Below are 23490 nucleotides of genomic sequence, written 5' to 3'. Positions count from 1 at the left end.
AAGTCTCTAACTTCAGCGATTTTTGCAATTCGTTCCAATCACTGGCAGCAGAGAACTGGAAGGAAAGGCAGCCAAATGAGGTGTTGGCTTTGGGGATGATCAGTGAGATATACCTGCTGAACACGGTGGGTGTTGTTATCGTGACCAGTGAACTGAGATAAGGCGGAGCTTTACCTAGCATAGACTTATAGATGACCTGGAGCCGGTGGGTCTGGCGACGAATATGTAGCGAGGGCCAGCCGACTAGAGCATACAGGTCGCAGTGGTGGGTGGTATAAGGTGATTTGGTATCAAAATGGATGGCACTGTGATAGACTGCATCCAGTTTGCTGAGTAGAGCGTTTGAAGCTATTTTGTAGATGACATCGCTGAAGTCGAGGATCGGTAGGATAGTCAGTTTTACGAGGGTAAGTTTGGCGGCGTGAGTGAAGGAGGCGTTGTTGTGAAATAGAAAGCCGATTCTAGATTTGATTTTGGATTGGAGATGTTTAATATGAGTCTGGAAGGAGAGTTTACAGTCTAACCAGACACCTAGGTATTTATAGTTGCCCACATATTCTAGGTCGGAACCGACCAGGGTGGTGATGCTAGTCGGGTGGGCGGGTGCGGGCAGCAAACGGTTGAAAAGCATGCATTTAGTTCTACTAGCATTTAAGAGCAGTTGGAGGCCACAGAAGGAGTGTTGTGTGGCATTGAAGCTCGTTTGGAGGTTAGTTAGCACAGTGTCCAAGGAAGGGCCAGAAGTATACAGAATGGTGTCGTCTGCGTAGAGGTGGATCAGGGAATCGCCCGCAGCAAGAGCGACATCATTGATATATACAGGGAAAAGAGTCAGCCTGAGAATTGAACCCTGTGGTACCCCCATAAAGACTGCCAGAGATCCGGACAACATGCCCTCTGATTTGACACACTGAACTATGTCTGCAAAGGAGTCGGTGAACCAGGCGAGGCAGTCGTCAGAAAAACCAAGGCTATTGAGTCTTTCGATAAGAATACGGTGATTTTGCCAGGTCGATGAAGACGGCTGCACAGTACTGTCTTTTATAGATGGCGGTTATGATATTGTTTAGTACCTTGAGTGTGGCTGAGGTGCACCCATGACCAGCTCGGAAGCCGGATTGCACAGCGAAGAAGGTACGGTGGGATTCGAAATTGTCAGTGATCTGTTTATTAACTTGGCTTTCGAAGACTTTAGATAGGCAGGGCAGGATGGATATAGGTCTGTAACAGTTTGGGTCTAGGGTTTCACCCCCTTTGAAGAGGGGGATGACCGCTTCAGCTTTCCAATCTTTAGGGATCTCGGACGATACGAAAGAGAGGTTGTACAGGCTGGTCATAGGGGTTGCAACAATGGCGGTTGATAGTTTTAGAAAGAGTGGGTCCTGATTGTCTAGCCCAGCTGATATGTGCTGGTCCAGGTTTTGCAGCTCTTTCAGAGCATCTGCTGTATGGATATGGGTGAAGGAGAAACTGGGGAGTGGGGCGGAGCTGTTGGCCGGGGTTGGAGTAGCCAGGAGGAAGGCATGGCCAGACATTGAGAAATGCTTATTGAAATGTTCGATTATCATGGATTTATCAGTGGTGACCGTGTTACCTAGCCTCAGTGCTGTGGGCAGCTGGGAGGAGGTGCTCTTGTTCTCCATGGACTTTACAGTGTCCCAAAACTTTTTGGAGTTGGAGCTACAGGATGCAAATTCTTGCTTGAAAAAGCTAGCCTTTGCTTTCCTGACTGACTGCGTATATTGGTTCCTGACTTCCCTGAACAGTTGCATATTGTGGGGACTATTCGATGCTATGGCAGTCCGCCACAGGATGTTTTTGTGCTGGTCAAGGGCAGTCAGGTCTGGAGTGAACCAAGGGCTATATCTGTTCTCAGTTCTGCATTTTTTTAACGGGCATGCTTATCTCAGATGGTGAGGAAATTACTTTTAAAGAATGACCAGGCATCCTTGACTGACGGGATGAGGTTAATATCCTTCCAGGATACCCGGGCCAAGTCGATTAGAAAGGCCTGCTCGCAGAAGTGTTTTAGGGAGCATTTGACAGTGATGAGGGGTGTTAGTTTGACCGCGGACCCATAGCGGATACAGGCAATGAGGCAGTGATCGCTGAGATCCTGATTGAAAACAGTTTACAGATTTAGGGTTGTACCTGGTGGGTTCCTTGATGATTTGTGTGAGATTGAGGGCATCTAGCTTAGATTGTAGGACTGCCGGGGTGTTAGGCATATCCCAGTTTAGGTCACCTAACAGAACGAACTCTGAAGCTAGATGGGGGGGCGATCAATTCACAAATGGTGTCCAAGGCACAGCTGGGAGCAGAGGGGGGTCGATAGCAGGCGGCAACAGTGAGAGACTTATTTCTGGAGAGGTTCATTTTTAAAATTAGAAGTTCAAACTGTTTGGGTATAGACCTGGAAAGTATGACAGAACTTTGCAGGCTCTCTCTGCAGTAGATAGCAACTCCTCCCCCTTTGGCAGTTCTATCTTGACGGAAAATGTTGTAGCTGGGTATGGGAATCTCAGAATTGTTGGTGGCCTTCCTAAGCCAGGATTCAGACACGGCAAGGACATCAGGGTTGGCGGAGTGTACTAAAGCAGTGAGTAAAACAAACTTAGGGAGGAGGCTTCTGATGAGACATGCATGAAACCAAGGGTTTTTCGATCACAGAAGTCAACAAATGAGGGTGCCTGGGGACACGCGGGGCCTGGATTTACCTCCACATCACCCGAGGAACAGAGGAGGAGTAGGATGAGGGTACGGCTAATGGCTATCAAAACTGGTCGCCTAGGGCGTTGGGGACAAACAATAAAAGGAGCAGATTTCTGGGTGTGGTAGAATAGATTCAGGGCATAATGTGCAGACAGGGGTATGGCGGGTTGCGGGTACAGCGGGGGTAAGCCCAGGCACTGAGTGATGATAAGAGAGGTTGTATCTCTGGACAAGCTGGTTATACTGGGAGCGGTCACTGCATGTGTGGGAGGTGGGACAAAGGAGGTATCAGAGGTATAATGAGTGGAACTAGGGGCTCCATTGTAAACTAAAACAATGATAACTAATCTAAACAACAGTATACAAGGCATATTGACATATGAGAGAGACGTACAGCGAGGCATAAAGTAATCACAGGTGTTGATTTGGAGAGCTAGCTAAGACAACAACAACAGCTAATCAGCTAAAACAACAACAGGTAAAATGGCGATGAATGGGCAGAGGGTCAGTTAAATACACACAGAGCCTGAGTTCGCGGCTGGGGCCGGCAGGTATTTAAAAAAAATATAAAAATAAAATAAACAAAAGATGTCGAATTAACAATGGTTTAATAATCCAACAGGTGCAGGCAATAGACAGGTCAAGGCAGGCAGGGGTCAGTAAACCAGAGGTGGGGCAACAGTACCGGACAGCAGGCAGGCTCAGGGGCAGGCAGAGTGGTCAGGCAGGCGGGCTCAGAGTTAGACAGGAAAGTGTATAATTTTCCTAATATAACTTTTCAGATATTTTAATATCTGATCAATTAGTCTTCTGATTAATGACTTATTCTTTATTTTACCTCACCTTAGTCTCATTCCAAATGTCGTAAATGGTTGGTTATCTGCACGAACCCAGTCTTCACTATGAGTCATCAATACATCAATCGTCTTAATTTATTTACGAACTAAATAATTCACAGAAATGCATAAACAAACAGTAGATAGAAATTTCCCTAGTGGGATAAACCGGCACTTCCCTTTTGGTGTACAAAAGGGAAGTGGGGGTCGACTGAGAAGACAACACACAGTTGATAATTATAACAATTGAAATGCTAATCCTTTGCACATGAACGCTCACTCATTCGGGAATAATTGCAATCATTATATATATTTACGCTCAGTGTGTCGTCGGGATCTCTGTTGAAAAGTTTGTTTCTGTTGGAGAGTCTGTCCATCCTCTCTTTCTCTCTCTCTCTCTCTGTCGTGAATAGGTGATTCGGCGGTTGTTGGTCTTCGAATTCAATGATACCAAATTCCTAGCTGCAGATAGTAATTAATATCAAATTATCAGCTGATGTAAAAAGGGTTATATAAATAAATTTGATTTGAATTTGATCAAAGACTTGTTCTTATTCTGTCGGTATCGATAGTCTAAGAGTTTAACCACGTGGGATGGTTAAAAGATTCAGCAATTGTCTCAAACCTTGGCCCTCTCGTTATCGAGGTAAGCTGGTCTGCAACCTTTGTCCTCTCGTAATTGAGAGAAACATGGTCTGCTGATAGAAAACCCGGGTGGGTTTTTTATTCGGAAGAGCAGAAAAGGGCCTGTCCCAGGATGCCAGACCATAACTGTGCTCATGGGCGGTCCTCTGATTTAGTTAAACTCCAAAGGGAATTGGAGTTTCCTTCATTTAACAGTCCAAAATCATATTACACAATTTCACAAACAGTATCATCCTCACTCATTAATCTTATACAACAATTAGATGTACGCCTCATATCTGAGGCTATTATATAAACAGCGTTATGGTAATGTGGCAGTATTGACTCACATGAGTTTCACAAAATTGTACCAAACGGACCAGTTCGTAGCTGGATACTTCACCGATCTTTTATACCTTCTCCAGAACATAAATCTTGTTCGGACCTCAAGTTGTGTGAAGTGGAAGAAATTCCTTTGTTCTCTATGAAAATTCACTCTGTCTCTATACTGTGGCCATGAGGAGATAATCTCCTCCAGGAATTTATGACTTCTCTCTGACCACAGCAGCCTGGGTGTAGGAGACAGGGGGGTAGGGGATGGTGCATAGAAAAGGCCGGTGCAGAGGGAGGGGTGCTCGCCATACCCAAAGAGGGCAACGTCATGACACTGTATACAGTAGCGAGGCTATATACAGGCACCAGTTAGTCGGGCTAATTGAGGTAGTATATACATGAATGTATAGTTAAAATGACTATGCATATATGATAAACAGAGAGTAGCAGTAGAGTAAAAGAGGGGTTGGTGGGTGGTGGGTGGCGGGTGGCGGGACACAATGCAAATAGTCCGGGTAGCCAATGTGCGGGGGCACCAGTTAGTCGGGCTAATTGAGGTAGGATGTACATGTCAGTATGGTTAAAGGGACTATGCATATATGATAAACAGAGAGTAGCAGTACCGTAAAAGAGGGGTTGGTGGGTGGTGGGTGGCGGGACACAATGCAGATAGTCCGGGTAGCCAATGTGCGGGGGCACCAGTTAGTCGGGCTAATTGAGGTAGTATATACATGAATGTAAAGTTAAAGTGACTATGCATATATGATAAACAGAGAGTAGCAGCAGCTTAAAAGAGGGGTTGGTGGGGGGCTGTTGAAAAGCCTTTTGGACCTAGACTTGGTGCTCCGGTACAACTTGCCATGGGGTAGTAGAGAGAACAGTCTATGACTGGGGGGGGTCTTTGACAATTTTTAGGGCCTTCCTCTAACACCACCTGGCGTAAAGGTCCTGGATGGCAGGCAGCTTAGCCCCAGTGATGTACTGGGCCATACGCACTACCCTCTGTAGTGCCTTGCGGTCGGAGGCCGTGCAGTTGCCATACCAGGCAGTGATGCAACGCTCTCGATGTTGCAACTGTATAACCTTTTGAGGATCTGAGGACCCATGTCAAATCTTTTTAGTTTCTTGAGGGGGAATAGGCTTTGTCGTGCCCCCTTTAAGACTGTCTTGGTGTGTTTGGACCACTCTAGTTTGTTGGTGATGTGGACACCAAGGAACTTGAAGCTCTCAACCTTCTCCACTACTGCCCCGTCGATGAGAATGGGGGTGTGCTTGGTCCTCCTCCTTGGTCCTCCTTACACAATCATCTCCTTAGTCGTGGTTAAGTTGAGGGATAGGTTGTTATTCTGGCACCACCCAGCCGGGTCGCTGACCTCCTCCCTATAGGCTGTCTCGTCTTTGTCGGTGATCAGGCCTACCACTGTTGTGTCGTTTGCAAACTTAATGATGGTATTGGAGTTGTACTTGGCCACGCAGTCGTGGGTGAACAGGGAGTACAGGTGGGGACTGAGCACGCACCCCTGAGGGGCTCCAGTGTTGAGGATCAGCATGGCAGATGTGTTCTAACCTCACCACCAGGATCCAGTTGCAGAGGGAGGTGTTTAGTCCCAGGATCCTTAGCTTAGTGATGAGCTTTGAGGGTACTATGGTGTTGAACGCTTAGCTGTAGTCAATGAATAGCATTCTCACGAAGGTGTTCCTTCTGTAGTGACTTCTTAGTCGACCCCACTTCCCTTTTGTCTGACAAGCCGCCATGCCGTTTTAGCCCACTAGGGCACATTTTCCAATAATTTCTTGTAACCATATTGCCTTTGTTTGTTTGTTTATGCATTTCTGTGAATTACTTAGTTAGTAATAAATAAATGATTTAAGACAATTGATGTATGGATGACTCATAGTGAAGACTGGGTTCGTGCAGATAACCAACAATTTACGACGTTTGGAATGAGGCTAACGTGAGGTAAAGTAGATAATTCATTAATTGATCAGATATCAAATATCTGAAAGGTTATATTGGGAAATTATAACTTTGTAATCTGAATATTTTCCTTGGTTCCCCGACTTCCTAGTTAATTACAGTTACATGATTAATCAGTTTGATCGCGTAATACTAATTACAGAGAATCTTTGATAAAAACTCTTCAATTTAATGATAGTAAAGACATGACAAAGGTGTTGAAGGCTTTCCACAGAGATGTTGGCCCATGTTGACTCCACTGCTTCCACAGTTGTGTCAAGTCGGCTGGATGTCCTTTGGGTGGACCATTCTTCATGCACACCCGAAACTGTTGAGCCTGAAAACCCCAGCCGCGTTGCAGTTCTTGACACAAATCGGTGTGCCTGGCACCTACTATACTACTATACCCCATTCAAAGGCACTTAAATCTTTTGTCTTGCCCATTCACCCTCTGTATGGCACAAACACACAATCCATGTCTCAGTTGTCTCAAGGAATAAAACATATTCTTTAACCTGTCTCCTCCCCTTTATCTACACTAATTGAAGTGGATTGAATAAGTGACATCAATTAGGGATCATAGCTTTCATTTGGATTCAGTCTCTGTCATGGAAAGATGTTTTATACAGTCAGTGTATAGAGGATAAGATGCCCTTCGGGACACAACCTCAGAGAGAGGAGAGACTGTGAACATAACAATGTTTGATGGCCAGGGACTTGGTTCTGGGAAGGCAGGATAAAAATAGTATACTTGGCATCATCTATCGATCAGGGATGGACTGGGGCGCTGCGCAGTGGTGACCTACAGAGTTTGTACAGTCCTTGTTTGTTGTATGAACCTGTTTAAACTCGCCCGTTTTTGTTGCTTTGCTTTTAGTAGTTTAATAGTGTTTTATGTTGCATCGGATTACCGATTAGGCTACGGTAGAGCGACAGTGGATTATTCTCCTACTTGGATGACTTTTTCTGGTACCTGAAACAGCAAACTTCTGAGAAAGTCGACGGCACCACACATCCGCTACAGCAGAAACTATCTTTCACAATGTAATAACTCACGTTGGGGAGAATGGACCGAAGGGGACATACCTGCAGAGATCGTGAGACAAAACAACCTGAGTGAAGGACTACAAAGAAGGAAGAGGTATAGGGGCAGGAAAGGCTGTGTGCAGCAGAGGTTGAGAAGGAACAAAACAAAGATTCGGCTTCCGACTATCCTGCTCTCCAATGTCCAATCGCTTAAGGGAAAAATTGATACTCATGGTATCTATATGAATACAGGGAGGCCTGTGTGATGGCCTTCTCTGAAACTTGGCTGTCGGAGGCGGTGCCCAACTCTGAAGTCACCCCTGACGGATTCACTATCACTCATATGGACAGAGACAGTGACGCTACTGGTCAGGAGGCAGAGTCTGTGTTCTGATAAATGATAGATGGTGTAAAACTACGATTGTCAGGAAATAAATCTGCACTACTGATATAGAACTACTGTCAGTGTCACTACGCCCCTTCTACCTCCCCTGTGAATTCACCCAGCTTTTTCTGACTGTTGTTTATATCCATCCTCGAGCAAACAGTGTCAATGCAGCTGACATCATTTTTAACCTCACTCAAGAGCTTGATGCGATTTCTCCTGATGCGCCCAAATTCATCATGGGGGATTTCAATAGCTGTACTCTTAAGCACACTTTGAGTACTTACATGTGAGTACTTATGTGAGATGTCTAAGAAGGAAAAATAAGATCATTGACTTATGTTATGGCTCGGTCCCCAAAGCATATTCATCCTTGGCCAGACCTCCACTGGGTGGATCAGATCATAACACTGTTTTTCTACGACCAACTTATAGACATTGACAGTATTGATCAATTGCAGGGATGCTTTGATTGTACCACCTGGAGTGTATTTGAAGAATCGTCAGCTGACCTGAACAAGTTGACTAACGTAATATCTGGCTATATTGAATTCTGTGTTGATTAGGTGATCCCCAAAAAACATGCACGATATTTGCTAACAACAAACCATGGGTGACCAAAGAATTGAATGTGTTGCTTAATGAGAAGAAACAAGTGTTTGTCTCCGGGAATCCACTCAAAATGAAAGAGTTTCAGAGAGAGGTGAAGAAAGAGATAAAAAAGACGAGATGCCAGTACAAGGATAAGGTGCAACAGATAATGTTACAGGGATACTCTCCAGTACAAGGATAAGGTGCAAGAGATAATGTTACAGGGAGACTCTCCAGTACAAGGATAAGGTGCAACAGATAATGTTACAGGGAGACTGTCTGCCTGGTTGGGCATTAAGAATATGGCAAACACCCCCTTCAAAGGTAGGCAACGTATCGAACCCTGCCTGGATGAGAGGGTGTGCCTCTCTACAGCCAATTAACTAAACAAGTTCTTCACCCGCTTTGAAACAGTGGCCACCTCCGCTCCCCTGGCCTGTCTGGAGAAGGATGTCATGGCAACCAAGAGCGAGCTTGTCATCGATGAGGAAGTTGTACAACGAGTGTTCAAAAGCACTGGAGCACGAAAGAGCCCGGGGCCTGATAACATAAGTTGTCATGTCTTGAAACACTGTTCCACTCAGCAGAGCGGTGTCTTCTGCTCTCTCTTTCAGTGGTCCCTGGATACATTGGAAATTCCATCTCTATGGAAAAAAATCTATTGTTGTACCTGTCCCAAAAACCTCTCATCCATCTGCATCAAACGATTACAGACCTGTCGCTCTGACCTCTCTCTTGATTAAATCTCTTGAAAAGATCAAGACATACATCCTCAACACCAACAGTCACCTTCTTGACCCCCTCCAATGCCGGTCAGAGAGAGGGACAGATGATGCCATCCTTTCACTCTTACATCTGGTAAAACCCATGAGCGTATCATGTTTGCAGATTTCTCCTCAGCATTTAACACAATCAATCCATTGGTCCCTGCAGACAGACTGAGAGGAGACTTTGGACTTGATGCTATGCTTATCACATGGATCACCAACTTCCTAACTGATAGGTCTGAGCAGGTAGGAGTTGACAACACACTCTCTGAGGTGCGCACTACTTCAGTAGGAACCCCCCAGAGCAGTGTTCTTTCACCAGTACTATACATACTGTATCCAGACAGCTGCCAGAGCCAGTTCACAGGGCGCCACCTGATCAAATATGCTGACGATACTGCTTTGGTCAGTCTTCTCGAAGGGGATGAGGTGGAGCACGGACTGGCTATGAATGATTTTACTGTCTGTTGTGAGTCATCCCATCTCATTTTAATTAGATCAAAATCAAAGGACATGGTGATTGACTTTCGAAGGAACACTACCATGCACACACCATCACTGATAAAAGGTGAGCCCATTGAAATAGTGGAGGAGTACAAATACCTTGGGCTAGTCATTGACAACAAGCTGTCCTGGGATCAGTGTCCTGACACTATTTTTAAGAATGGTCAACAGACTGTATTTCCTACGGAAACTGCACTTTTTTAATGTTGATGTAACCATCTCTTTTATAAATCATTAATTGAGAGCATTCTGTCCTACTGCTTGACCTGCTGGTTTGGGAATATTAAGGTTGTACAGAAAAATAGGTTGGGCTAGATAGTCAGGACTTACGGAAAAATCATGGGGCAGCAACAGCAAGAACTGTCAACTCTCTACTTGGCCAGAGCCCTTCATAAGGAGAATAAAATTCCAGCTCCTTCCCTCTGGTCGCAGGTACAGACTACCCAAGGTTAAAAAAAATTGGGCCAAGTACTTTATTATTCCGAATGCAATTCTGCAACTTAACAAATGTTGGACTAATTGCACTTAGCCATGGCACTATGAATTGCACTTACCCTGCCTATTGCCTTGTAAATATCCTTTGCTATTTATTTAACATTTTTAGATGTTATATATTTTATGACTGCTGCAAGATGAATTGCCTCTTTGAGGACATTAAAGTTTTCTGAATCTGAATCTATCCCACTGGAAACGAACAGCAGCAGGCTCTATAGGGGTTCACTCAGCGTTCCACTTTACTCAGCGTTCCACAGACAGACAGACAGACAGACAGACAGACAGACAGACAGACAGACAGACAGACAGACAGACAGACAGACAGACAGACACAGACAGACAGACAGACAGACAGACAGACAGACAGACAGACAGACAGACAGACAGACAGACAGACAGACAGACAGACAGACAGACAGACAGACAGACAGACAGACAGACAGACAGACAGACAGACAGAGACAGAAATTCAAAAACCCTGAAAGCTGACTTAGAGTAACTGATACACTAGTTTGCAATGTTGTGTTTGGTCTTTGTGTGCTGAAGTTTGAAGCTGATCTATGGTTATTTTGGCTCGATCTCCTGCCGCACGGACCCTAGGGTTTGGCAGCATGGAGGAGGAGGGTGAGACTAATGTGAAAAGAGAGAGAGAGAGAGAGAGGTTTGAAACAACAGTTGATAGAATGTGCATGTCTGTCATCTGCCATCTTCCTAAATCAAACTTGATGTCACTTCACCTGACACCTTAATTGACTGTCACCTACCAGGAGGCGTTGGCCCAAAACAAAAAAAGACAACACACCGGCAACAGTAGCGATGCATTAATTCCCAACAAAGATTGAACCATAGCTTTAAAGATAGACAACAGCACCTCCTCCAAGCTCGTTTAAGGCATGATTTAAGATGTTGTTGTTTGATTCCAGACCAGGAAAGTAGCAGTTGAAGAGAAACCCAAACTGTCCACAGTATCTCCTTTAGTCCATACTCCACTGTTCTTCCACTGGAGTGGTTGAACAGAGAGTCGGAACAGCAGGGAAAGATGATTACCGGTTTGGACTTAGATATGACCAGATTTTCAATTGTGTGCCTTCATGTGCTGCTGTGCTATAGTTTAGGATCCACTGGTTTGACGTTTAATTCTTCTGAACCATGGGGAATGAGTCATCCCTATTTTGTTATGGAAGTGGAAGATCAAGATTCAAAAAAGTGAGCTGTAACAGCTGACATTATTGTTGAGATATTGTTGAGTGTATCTTATCTTGTTGAGTGTGTCTTGTCTGTTTGGAACAAGATATTGACAAATCCTGTTCTGCCTTTCTTATCGAGGCCCTTTTTATTTGACATCCATGACACTACCTAGGATGGACTTTTGTCTCCCATCACCACAGAGATGGTAAGCTCAGTTGTGGTCCTTAGATGGCAACAGAGTTTGACAAATAGATAACACTGAGCTTGGAGCCCGTCATCATGACCACACTTAGCCTCATTAAGAGGAGGTCCTGTAAAAAATATTGCTGATTGTTTCCAGGAAGACTCTGTTGTTTATTTTCCCAATGGATGGAGAGGGGGATCTCTGCCTCCTCCCTCCCTCCCTCCCTCCCTCCCTCCCTCCCTCCCTCCCTCCCTCCCTCCCTCCCTCCCTCCTAGCTGCAGTCTGCTTCTACTCTTCCCAGACTCTAGAGCCATTTTCCCCTCTTTTCTTAACTTCCTTAAGCCTCCACTTACCCTTCCCTTCCCCAAGTCTCCCCTGCCTCCCCCTCCTCCCCAGACTACACTCACGAGACAGAATCTCAAAGAAAATTAGTTTTCAATAGTTTTTTAAAATTCCAAGCTGTTTGGGATATGGTCTTGAAAATAATTCCACTTGCTATAATGGTATGGCTTTTCCATTAAGTTGCTGTAAAATCTGTCTCTCTCTCGCTCTCTTTCTCTCTCTCTTTCTCGCTCTCCTTCTCTCCTTCTTTAACTGGATGCTACCTGGCTTGAGATTGGCTTTGGCCAAAACCACACCCACAGCCCACTGATTGGCTTAAAGACATTGTTCCCGTTGGAAAATTGGAACAGGATCATTTTGAATTGTATTTCTCGACCCCAAGGTAACTATAGCCAACCCGGTGTAGGAGTGAGAAAGAAGGAAGGGGGGAAAAGAGAGAGAAGAGAGGAGAGGAGAAGAGAGAGCAAGAGAGAAGGGTAGTAGAGAGAGAAAAAAGAGCCATTTGAGAGAGGCAGAGCGGGGAAAGAAGGAGAATAGCGAGAAAGGGAAGAGAAGAGAGTAGAAAAGAAAAGAGTGAGGCAGACAAGACATTGAGAAATAGATAAAAGAGGTGGGAGAGAGAGAGCTGAGAAAAGAGTAGAAAAGTGAGTGAACGATAAAGTGAAACTGGGAAAGAGACTGAGAGAGAATGGGAGAGTGACAGAGAGAGAGAATAGGAGAGAGACAGTGAGTGAGATTAGGAGAGAGACAGTGAGTGAGAATAGGAGAGAGACAGTGAGTGAGATTAGGAGAGAGACAGTGAGAGAGAATGGGAGAGTGACAGAGAGAGAGAATAGGAGAGAGACAGTAAGTGAGATTAGGAGAGAGGAGAAAGCAGAGAGGAATAAAAGGTTGATTCAGAGACAGAATTGGAGCGAGTGAGAAAGAGAAAAAAAGAGGTGGAGAAACGAGGGATACAGAGGGGTGGAATGGAATTCTTTCAAAAGTGTACGCCAAGACAAATGTACAGCTGTCGGGTACTTTTGTTCACTTTAAAAACATGTCGGAGATGCGATCCAGAGCTGCGATCCAGACAGGCCAGGGACTTGTTTTAACACTGCTGCTCAGAGGGCTCAGAGGCGAACGACAACACACAACAGAGAGAGACGATAGGAGAGGAAGTAGAGAGAGAATGAGAGAACAGATACAAATTGTAGGAGAGAGAAAAGTAGGACGACATGGTAACAGAGAGACAGTGGTAGAGAGGGAGGGAAGGAGAGAGAGAAGAGAAGGAGAATCAGGAGAAACTACTCAACCAACAGTAAAAAAGGAGGAACTGGAAGCACAAGAGGAAAAAAGAAAATAATGAATAGCCTTTTTCAGTTCACCGTGATTCCCCGACCCTCCCTCTGGACCACTGGGCCTGTGAACATTATGTCAGCAGCAGCAGAGAGAGAGAGAGAGAGAGAGAGAGAGAGAGAGAGAGAGAGAGAGAGAGAGAGAGAGAGAGAGAGAGAGAGAGAGAGAACGAGAGAGAACGAGAGAGAGCGAGAGAGAACGAGAGAGAGAGAACGAGAGAGAGAACGAGAGAGAGCGAGAGAGAACGAGAGAGAGAACGAGAGAGAGAGAACGAGAGAGAGATCACATATGTTTCTGCTATTACATGATCGGCTTAGGAGGCACTATAGGAAAACCTTATCTGTGCCTGCGTGGGAGGGAATGAGGGAGGAGAAAGAGGGAGAAAGAAAGGTGGTGTAATAAATGGATGGGGCGGTCTCCTCCAACAATGAGTTTGTTCCTCCTCTCTCTGCTTTCTCTGTAGAAATGCCTCCTCCTTCCTCAAGCAATAACATAGATATACAGAACACAGAACAAACCCTTCTCTCACATACACTCCCTCTCACACAAACTGTACAATGAGGGGAACAGGTCAGGTGAATGGCACAAATCTGTATGATTTCTATCAGAGTATTATTTCCTGTTTCTATGATTGAAGAATGTGAGAATAGTACTAGTACACTTACTGACACACATTCCCTCTCAAGTTTCTTGAACACTGAAACATGTGAGTGATGTCACCATGGTGAGTTTCCATAAAGCTGCCTGTTGTGTCCACCTGGAGTTGTGCTTGAACATGAAGGGAATGTGAGGCCCCTTGGGTGTCTGGGCCTTTTGTGGCCCCAATTCATGATGGAATGGGGCCAGTAGAGCACATGCCATTAAATTCTATGATGGATCTTATAATTTAGCTTTATGTTTGAAACCACACAGCATCTGGTCCAGGCCTGGTCTGAGGCTAGGACTTACAAGACAACGGGTCTCAATTCCAGCTCTAGCTTTCCAGTTCAGGCTCGTTATGTTGTCTCTAGTTAATAAATGTTTTATTTAATTAGGCATGTCAGTTAAGAACAAATTCTCTTTTTACAATGACGGCCTACCCCGTCCAAACCCTCCCCTAACCCGACCCACGCTGAGCCAAGTGTGCGCCGCCCTTTGGGACTCCCGATCACGGCCGGTTGTGAAACAGTTCAGGATCCGATGCGCCACTTGTGAGCCCAAAACTAAAATGAAATGAAAATGAGTGCATTGTTCAGTCTGGTTTTACCATACTACCTTATCCCTGTCACATGTTGTAAAACACTGTTGCAAGACAGACCCTGTTGACTTAATAGCTACTGTCATCTCCATAGCGATGACATGTAATGCAGCTACAGTAACAATGACGTGTACCATGCTTCCACTTGTCGTTGAGATGTTCTCAGACCCTCGTACTATGTCGGTGTTAAATTCACGAGTCGTTAACCATGCTGCTTCAGGGGTGAGGACAGGGACGTGATGTCACCAGCCCCGCCTGCCTGCTGCGTGTGACACGCTGTCTGACTGCTGTCGCCATGGTCACTGTGTGTTAGTCCCGTGTGTGTGCACAGGACTTACAGAGAGGAGCTTAGGGGCTCATGGAGGTGACGCCTATAATGTCATCAGACGAGGTCATCAGGCTTCCAGGTTTATGGTTTTCCTAAGGATATTGATTGACAGCAGAACAGATCCAATAGGGAAGCCTAGACTGACTGTTATGGTTTTCCTAAGGATATTGATTGACAGCAGAACAGATCCAATAGGGAAGCCTAGACTGACTGTTATGGTTTTCCTAAGGATATTGATTGACAGCAGAACAGATCCAATAGGGAAGCCTAGACTGACTGTTATGGTTTTGGTGAACGTATTATTATTACTTCAATTCCAAAAGGAGAATTTGAGCAAACATTGACTGTGTAGTAGTGTCTTCACAGTTACTGTAACCCTGCTGTCCAAGATGATTAGTTCAGAAGAGCTTCTGCTTTGGCTGATAATCTCCAGTCTATTCTCCTGGGTGGGATTGAGTGTGACTGGAAATAGGGTCTCTGAATATAGAGGGACACATAATGTGTGAGAGAGAGAGAGAGAGAGAGAGAGAGAGAGAGAGAGGGAGAGAGAGTGAGAGAGAGAGAGTGTGAGAGAGAGAGAGAGAGAGAGAGAGAGAGAGAGAGAGAGAGAGCGAGAGAGAGAGAGAGAGAGGTGGAACAGTTATTTCCATCCACACACAGCTGAAAGCCATGTCAAACATACTGTGTGTTGGTTTACTTTTCATATTAGAGGGAGAAAGAAAGAAAGAAAGGGGGATGAGAGGGTGAGGCTAATGTCAATGAGTTTAAACATACATGTCACCTGGGGAGTGTTAGAGCGCATGTGTGTGTGTACGAGAGTGTGTGTCTGTGTCTTTGCTAGTTTAATTTTGTTACAAAAGTAAGGGAAGGTCAGTGTGTGTATCCCATGTCAACAGAACTCAAATATAACCTTGTTTAATCAGACAGACAGACTGGGACATAATGACTGACTGGGGTGACATGGGAGAGGCTCCACCCGTCCTCCCTAAATAAATTGTTGCCCACTCCCCACCCCTCCCCCACCCTCTCCTCCTAGCCCCATTCTTGAAGATTTGTCCAGCACAAACAATCAAGTCTGTCTCTCTCTCAGAGCACAAAGCTATTTGGCATGGGCGGCCAGCAGCACAGAGACAGAGGCCGGAGTTTGGGTCAGTTCCATTCAAATTTTTGTGAGTTTCCAATTTCTAGTGAGGTTCTCCATAGGGAGTGGAATTTGCATCCAGCATTGACTTTGAGTTAAGATGGAATTGACCACAGCTGTATCAGTGGTTCTGTAAAAGGGGATGGCTTGCCATTCTGTGCAGTGTCTTGTTGTAGGCTACACCTAAATGCCAAATCCCCTTTAACACCATTTTTTATAAATACACTGAACAAAAATATAAATGCAACATGTAAAGATCCCAGAAATGTTCCAAACGAACATTACACTTATTTCTCTAAAATGTTGTGCACACATTTGTTCACATCCTTGTTAGTGAGCATTTCTCCTTTGCCAGGATAATACATCCACCTGACAGATGTGGCATATTAAGAAGCTGATTAAGCAGCAATTAAACAGCAATTAGCATGCTGACTGCAAGGATGTCCACCAGAGCTGTTGCCAGATAATATATTGTTCATTTCTCTACACTAAGCCGCCTTCAACGTCGTAGAGAATTTGGCAATACGTCCAACCGGCCTCACAACCACAGGCCACGTGTAACCAGGCCAGTCCAGTCCGTTTGAGACCAGCCATGATGAAACAGCACAACTGAAACCATTTCAGGGAAGCTCATCTGCGTGCTTGTCGTCCTCACCAGGGTCTTGACCTGACTGCAGTTCGGTGTCGTAACCAACTTCAGTGGGCAAATGCTCACCTTTGACGGCCACTGGCACGCTGGACAAGTGTGCTCTTCACGGATGAATCCCGATTCCAACTGTACCAGGCAGATGGCAGACAGCGTGTATGGCGTTGTGTGAGCAAGCGGTTTGATGATGTCAACATTGTGAACAGAGTGTCCCATGGTGGCGGTCAGGTTATGGTATGGGCAGGCATAAACTACGGACAATGAACACAATAGCATTTTATCAATGGCAATTTGAATTCACAAAGATACCGGCACAAAGATACATTGTCGTGCCATCACCTCATGTTTCAGCATGATAATGCAAGACCCCATGTCGGAAGGATCTGTACACAATTCCTGGATGCTGAAAATGTCCCAGTTCTTCCATGGCATGTCACATATTGAGAATGTTTGGATACTCTAGGTTGATGTGTACAACCACAGGCCACAATTAACAGACTGATTAACTCTATGCTTCATGAGGCAAATAGTGGTCACACCAGATACTGACTGGTTTTCTGAACTTTTGATAAAGGTATCTGTGACCAACAGAGCTGTATTCCCAGTGATGTGAAAGCCATAAATTAGGGTCTAATGAATTTGTTTCAATTGACTGATTTCCTTATATGAACTGTTACACAGTAAAATCTTAGAAATTGTTGCATGTTGACTTTTTATTTTTGTTCAGTGTATATATACACTACCGTTCAAAAGTTTGGGGTCACTTAGAAATGTCGTTGTTTTAGAAAGAAAATCACATTTTTTGTCCAGTAAAATATCATCAAATTGATCAGAAATACAGTGTAGACATTGTTATTAATGTTGTAAATGACTATTGTAGCTGGAAACAGCTGATTTTTAATGGAATATCTACACAGGCGTGCAGAGGCCCATTATCAGCAACCATCACTCCTGTGTTCCAATGGCACGTTGTGTTAGCTAATCCAAATTTATAATTTTAAAAGGCTAATTGATCATTAGAAAACCCTTTTGCAAATTTGTTAGCACAGCTGAAAACTGTTGTTCTGATTAAAGAAGCAATAAAACTGGCCTTCTTTAGACTAGTTGAGTATCTGGAGCATTAGCATTTGTGGGTTTGATTACAGGCTCGATTACAGTTCCTATGTCCAGTGTCTGTGTTCTTTTGCCCATCTTAATCTTTTCTTTTTATTGGCCAGTCTGAGATATGGCTTTTTCTTTGCAACTCTGCCTAGAAGGCCAGCGTCCCGGAGTCGCCGCTTCACTGTTGACGTTGAGACTGGTGTTTGAAATGAAATGAAATAACCCCCCCACTTTGTTTTTACACTGCTGCAACTAGCTGTTTATTATCTATGCATAGTCACTTTACCCCTACCTACATGTACAAATGACCTTGACTAGCATTGACTCGGTATTGGTACCCCCTGTATATAAAGCCTTGTTATTTTAATTTTTTTTACTTGCGTTTTTTTGTAAATATTTTCTTAATTCAATTTCTTGAACTGCAATGTTGGTTAAGGGCTTGTAAGTAATGTGACAAATACAATTTGATTTGATTTGTGATGTTGCTCATCTCAGAAGTCCAGAAAGCACAACCTGGCCAGTTGGCTTCTTCAATAAAATTCTTGGTCCTGTCTGAAAGACACCTACTGTTTCCTTTATTTGTTGTTTTTTCTTCTACATTTTCTCTTTCTGGATCGAGCTGTTCACTCATTCCTTTTACCGTGCTACCAAAAAACAGACAGGTGGTCCATATTTTAAAAGCATCTCTACACATTTTTAGCCATTATTCAGAGTTTCCTCAGAACTCCCCATGGAGCTCTACAGTGTGTGTGAACCCACATGAAAAAAATACTATAGTATACTATGGTATATATGCAGTGCATTTGGAAAGTATTCAGACCCCTTGACTTTCCCCACATTTTGTTACGTTACAGCCTTATTCTCAAATGTATTAAATAGTTGTTTCCCCTCATCAATCTACACACATTACCTCATAATGTGAAAGCAAAAACAGATTTTAGAAATTTTAGCAAATGTCTATAAAAAAAGAAGACCCTTTACTCAGTACTTTGTTGAAGCACTTTTGGCAGCCATTACAGCCGTGAGTGTTCTTGGGTATGACGATACAAGCTTGGCACAACTGTATTTGAGGAGTTTCTCCCATTCTTCTCTGCAGATCCTCTCACACTCTGTCAGCGTCGCTGCACAGCTATTTTCAGGTCTCGATCGGGTTCAAGTCGGGTTCTGACTGGGCCACTCAATGATATTCAGAGAATCGTCCCGAAGCCACTGCGTTGTCTTGGCTGTTTGCTTAGGGTCGTTGTCCTGTTGCCCCGTTGCCCTTTGCCCCAGTCAGAGGTCCTGAGCGCTCTGGAGCAGGTTTTCATCAAGGATCTCTCTGTACTTTGCTCTGTTCATCTTTCCCTCTAACCTGACTAGTCTCACAGTCCCTGCCGCTGAATAGCATCCCCACAGCATGATGCTGCCACCACCATGCTTCACCGTAGGGATGGTGGCAGGTTTTCTTTAGATCTGACGCTTGGCAATCAGGCAAAATAGTTCAATCTTGGTTTAATCAGACCAGAGAATCTCATTTCTCATGGTCTGAGAGTCTTTAGGTGCCTTTTGGCAAACTCCAAGAGGAATACTGTAGTATTTACCATAGTATTCCACAGTATACTACAGAATTACATACTAAGTACTCCACATGAAAGAGGGATACTAACAGTGAAGTATAGTATTCTACAGTATACAACAGTTTACTACAGAATTCTATAGTAAGTACTGTAGTATTCTACAGTAAACTAGTATTTTTTCATGTTGGAAGGAGAGAACGAGAGAGTGCGGAAAAGAGAGAGAGAGCGAAAGAGAGAGGGAAGAGGAGACTGCGATGGAGGAAGAGAGGGAGAGAGAGATACAGAGAGAGAGAGAGCACCAGAGAGAGAAAAGAGAGAAAGAGTACCTGTGAGTGTGCCAGAATCTTGACTGGTAATGACTGATGATGACGCCATGTGCTGGCTGATATTACTCATTCTATACCCTCGTCCATCACTCTCCAGACCCCATAGCTTCCAAATGACCCCATGGTCAGCGAACTCACAATTTCCACACATCACCCATGGCGTTTCCTAGAAGCGTGACTAATGATACAGGGGCCTGGGATTCATGTCCTGGAGTGCCATTAAAAACCACAGCATTTTTAAAGGCTGAAATTTTAACTGACGGTTTGGTGGATCAAGGGAAAACTATGTGATCCTTGGGTGAAAATGTATGAATTTTTAACCACTGGCATTTTCTCTTCACCGGCGACTCTCAATGCCCTCCGATCTCTCAACGTCTTTACACAAACCGTTTTTTCTAAGAATGTTCATTTTCAATCAATTATTATATTCTTGAGTATACAATGTTATATAATGCAGGAATTATCCAAGTGTTCAGCTAATCTTACACTCTTAGAAAAAGGGGTTCCAAAAGAGTTTTTTGTCTGTTCCCATAGGATAACCTTTTTTGGTTCCATGTAAGAACCCTCTGTGGAAAGGGATGTATATGAACCCCAAAAGGGTTCTACCTGTAACCAAAACGGGTTCTTCAAAGGGTTCTCTTATGACGACAGACGAAGAACCCTTGTAGGTCCTAGAAAGCACCTATTTGTTTCTAAGAGTGTAGGTGTCCTTGTTGTGGAATTGGTTTAGTGAACCATTAGCTCAGTGGGCTAACACAGTTGTGTTGTGCTCAGGAGAACCAGGTACAAAACCAGCTCTTTATAAACTCAAGCTCTAAGGGTTGTTTCTCTTCACGAGAGTGTGAATCGTGGCTGTAACACTGTTCATCGTTAGCCATGCCCTCTTGCTTTCCATAGGCTGCTCCTGCACCAGCTATCCATTTCACCACTGGACTCACACCTATAAAACTCTGTGACCTCAGAAAATTAGATGCTTGTGCACTCTTGATTTCTTAGCCATTATGTTGAAAAAACAGTGCGTGTTGGCTTGACACTCACTCCCAATCAATTCTATATGATAAGAGTATTGTAGTTGCTTATCTGCTTACACTCAGGAAAACTTACTCTTAACTCTTCTTCTCTCATTATCCAGAGAGTTTACCGACCCCCTCTTCCCCTGTCCTAACCTAACCTAACCTAACCTGACATCACATGACATACATCACTTCAACTCTGTATCAGACCATCTGAATACCGTGTGTTGCGTTGTGCCAACATAAAACTACATCAAATTGGCCACAAAATACTATGTCATCTTGCTTAAAGCACTTAGGTCATTAATCCTCTCCCTTTTTCTGTGAAAACTCTACATTACGAACACAGACTGCCTGCCATGGTAGCTTTAACAAGATTCTGGGTGTACATTTTCCTTGTGTTGCGTAGTTTAATAGCTAACAGCCAGAAAGCAGCAGCTCCCAGTCGAGATGAGTACCCCCTTCTCCTCACTCCATTCCTCCCTCTTTCCCTTTCTCCTTCATCCCGCTCTTAATCTCCCCCTCAGGCCTTTCTCTCACTCTCTATATCTCTCTCTCCATTTTGTCCTCTTCCCTCGCTCCTTCCTTCCTTCCCTCCCTGCCGCCATCAGTATCCCTTTCCCCTCACCACCAGCCTCCTTGTAATTTTGGGGAGATGCTGGAAAGTGCTACCTCACCCTTCTACAAATCCCTAATTTAACAGGGTTTCTCTTCAAATGTGAGTCTCTCCCGAATGTTTCCACCAACCAATGTGCATTTTTCCAGGAACATTCACTGCATTTTTTTTGTCCTGGTACAGTGCAGTTATGCTATAAAATAAATGTTAACTCTTAAGGATTAGCCCCTTTTTTCAAATTTTTGCCTAAAATAACTGCCTGTAGCTCAGGATCTGAAGCAAGGATATGCATATTCTTGGTAGCATTTGAAAGGAAACACTTTGAAGTTTATGGAAATGTAAAAAGAATGTAGTGGAATATAACACAATAGATCCAGTAAAAGATAGTACAAAGACAAAAAAAACATTATTTTGTATTTCTTTGTTACATCTTTGAAATGCAAGAGAAAGGCCATAATGTATTATTCCAGCCCAGGGGCAATTTCGATTTTGGCCACTAGATGGCATCAGTGTAATCCTTCTATCCTCCACGGTCTGCGTTCCATTGACCTCTTTACCGCATCTATGCCTGACTACTGTGCTACTGGCTCAGACTCAAGAACGATCAGACAGAACACAAATGGTATAAAGTCCAGGGATAATATCCCCCTTCTCTCTCTCAAATGTTCTCGCAGTTCCGAATGGTTGAGTGGAATCACAAATAAGAAATCAAGGGGGCGAGAGAGAGAAAGAGATGCGAATCAACAGGAAAGGCAGAGGATTAGGAAAGGAAAGAAATAGGAAATGGAGAAATAGAAAGAAATTATGAATGGATGTATACTGAGTATAGTAAACATTAGGAACAACTTCCTAATGTTGAGTTGCACCCCCTTTTACCCTCAGAACAGCCTCAGTTCATCAGGGCACGAACTCTACTAGGTGGTCAAAAGAGTTCCACAGAGATGCTGGCCCATGTTGACTCCAATGCCTCCCATAGTTGTATCAAGTTGGCTGGATGTCCTTTGGGTAGTGGACCATTCTTGATACAGTGGCTTGCGAAAGTATTCACCCCCCTCAGCATTATTCCTATTTTGTTCCCTTACACCTTGGAATTCAAATGGATTTTTGGGGAAGTTGTATCATTTGATTTACACAACATGCCTACCACTTTGAAGATGCAAAATATGTTTTAGTGTGAAAGAAACAAGAAATAAGACAAAAAAATCTAAACTTGACCTTGCATAACTATTCAACCCCCCAAAGTCAATACTTTGTAGAGCCACCTTTTGCAACAATTACAGCTACAAGTCTCTTGGGGTATGTCTCTATAAACTTGGCACATCTAGCCACTGGGATTTTTGACCATTCTTCAATGCAAAACTGCTCCAGCTCCTTCAAGTGTGATGGGTTCCGCTGGTGTACAGCAAACTTTAATTCATACCACAGATTCTCAATTGGATTGAGGTCTGGGCTTTGACTAGGCCATTCAAATACATTTAAATGTTTCCCCTTAAACCACTCGAGTGTTGCTTTAGCGGTATGCTTAGGGTCATTGTCCTGCTGGAAGGTGAACCTCCATCCCAGTCTCAAATCTCTGGAAGACTGAAACAGGTTTCCCTCAAGAAGTTCCCTGTATTTAGCGCCATCAATCATTCCTTCAATTCTGACCAGGTTCCCAGTCCCTGCCAATGAAAAACATCCCCACAGCATGATGCTGCCACCACCATACTTCACTGTTAGGGATGGTGTTCTCGGGGTGATGAGAGGTGTTGGGTTTGCGCCAGACATAGCGTTGTCCTTGATGGCCAAAAAGCTCAATTTTAGTCTCATCTGACCAGAGTTCCTTCTTACATATGTTTGGGGAGTCTCCCACATGCCTTTTGGTGAACACCAAACATGTTTGCTTATTTTTTTCTGGCCACTCTTCCATAAAGCCCAGCTCTGTGGAGTGTACGGCTTAAAGTGGTCCAATGGACAGATACTCCAATCTCATCTGTGGAGCTTTGCAGCTCCTTCATGGTTATCTTTGGTCTCTTTGTTGCCTCTCTGATTAATGCCCTCCTTGCCTGGTTCGTGAGTTTTGGTGGGTGGCCCTCTCTTGACAGGTTTGTTGTGGTGCATTATTCTTTCAATTTTTTAATGGTGCTCTGTGGGATGTTCAAAGTTTCTGATATTTTTTTATAACCCAACCCTGATCTGTAATTTTCCACAACTTTGTCCCTGACCTGTTTGGAGAGCTCCTTGGTCTTCATAGTGCCGCCTGCT

Source organism: Oncorhynchus nerka, linkage group LG4 (genome assembly GCF_034236695.1).
Source record: "Oncorhynchus nerka isolate Pitt River linkage group LG4, Oner_Uvic_2.0, whole genome shotgun sequence".
NCBI classification, from domain to species: Eukaryota; Metazoa; Chordata; class Actinopteri; order Salmoniformes; family Salmonidae; genus Oncorhynchus; species Oncorhynchus nerka.
The sequence above is the reverse complement of the archived record's forward strand: the minus strand, read 5'-3'. Positions refer to the sequence as shown.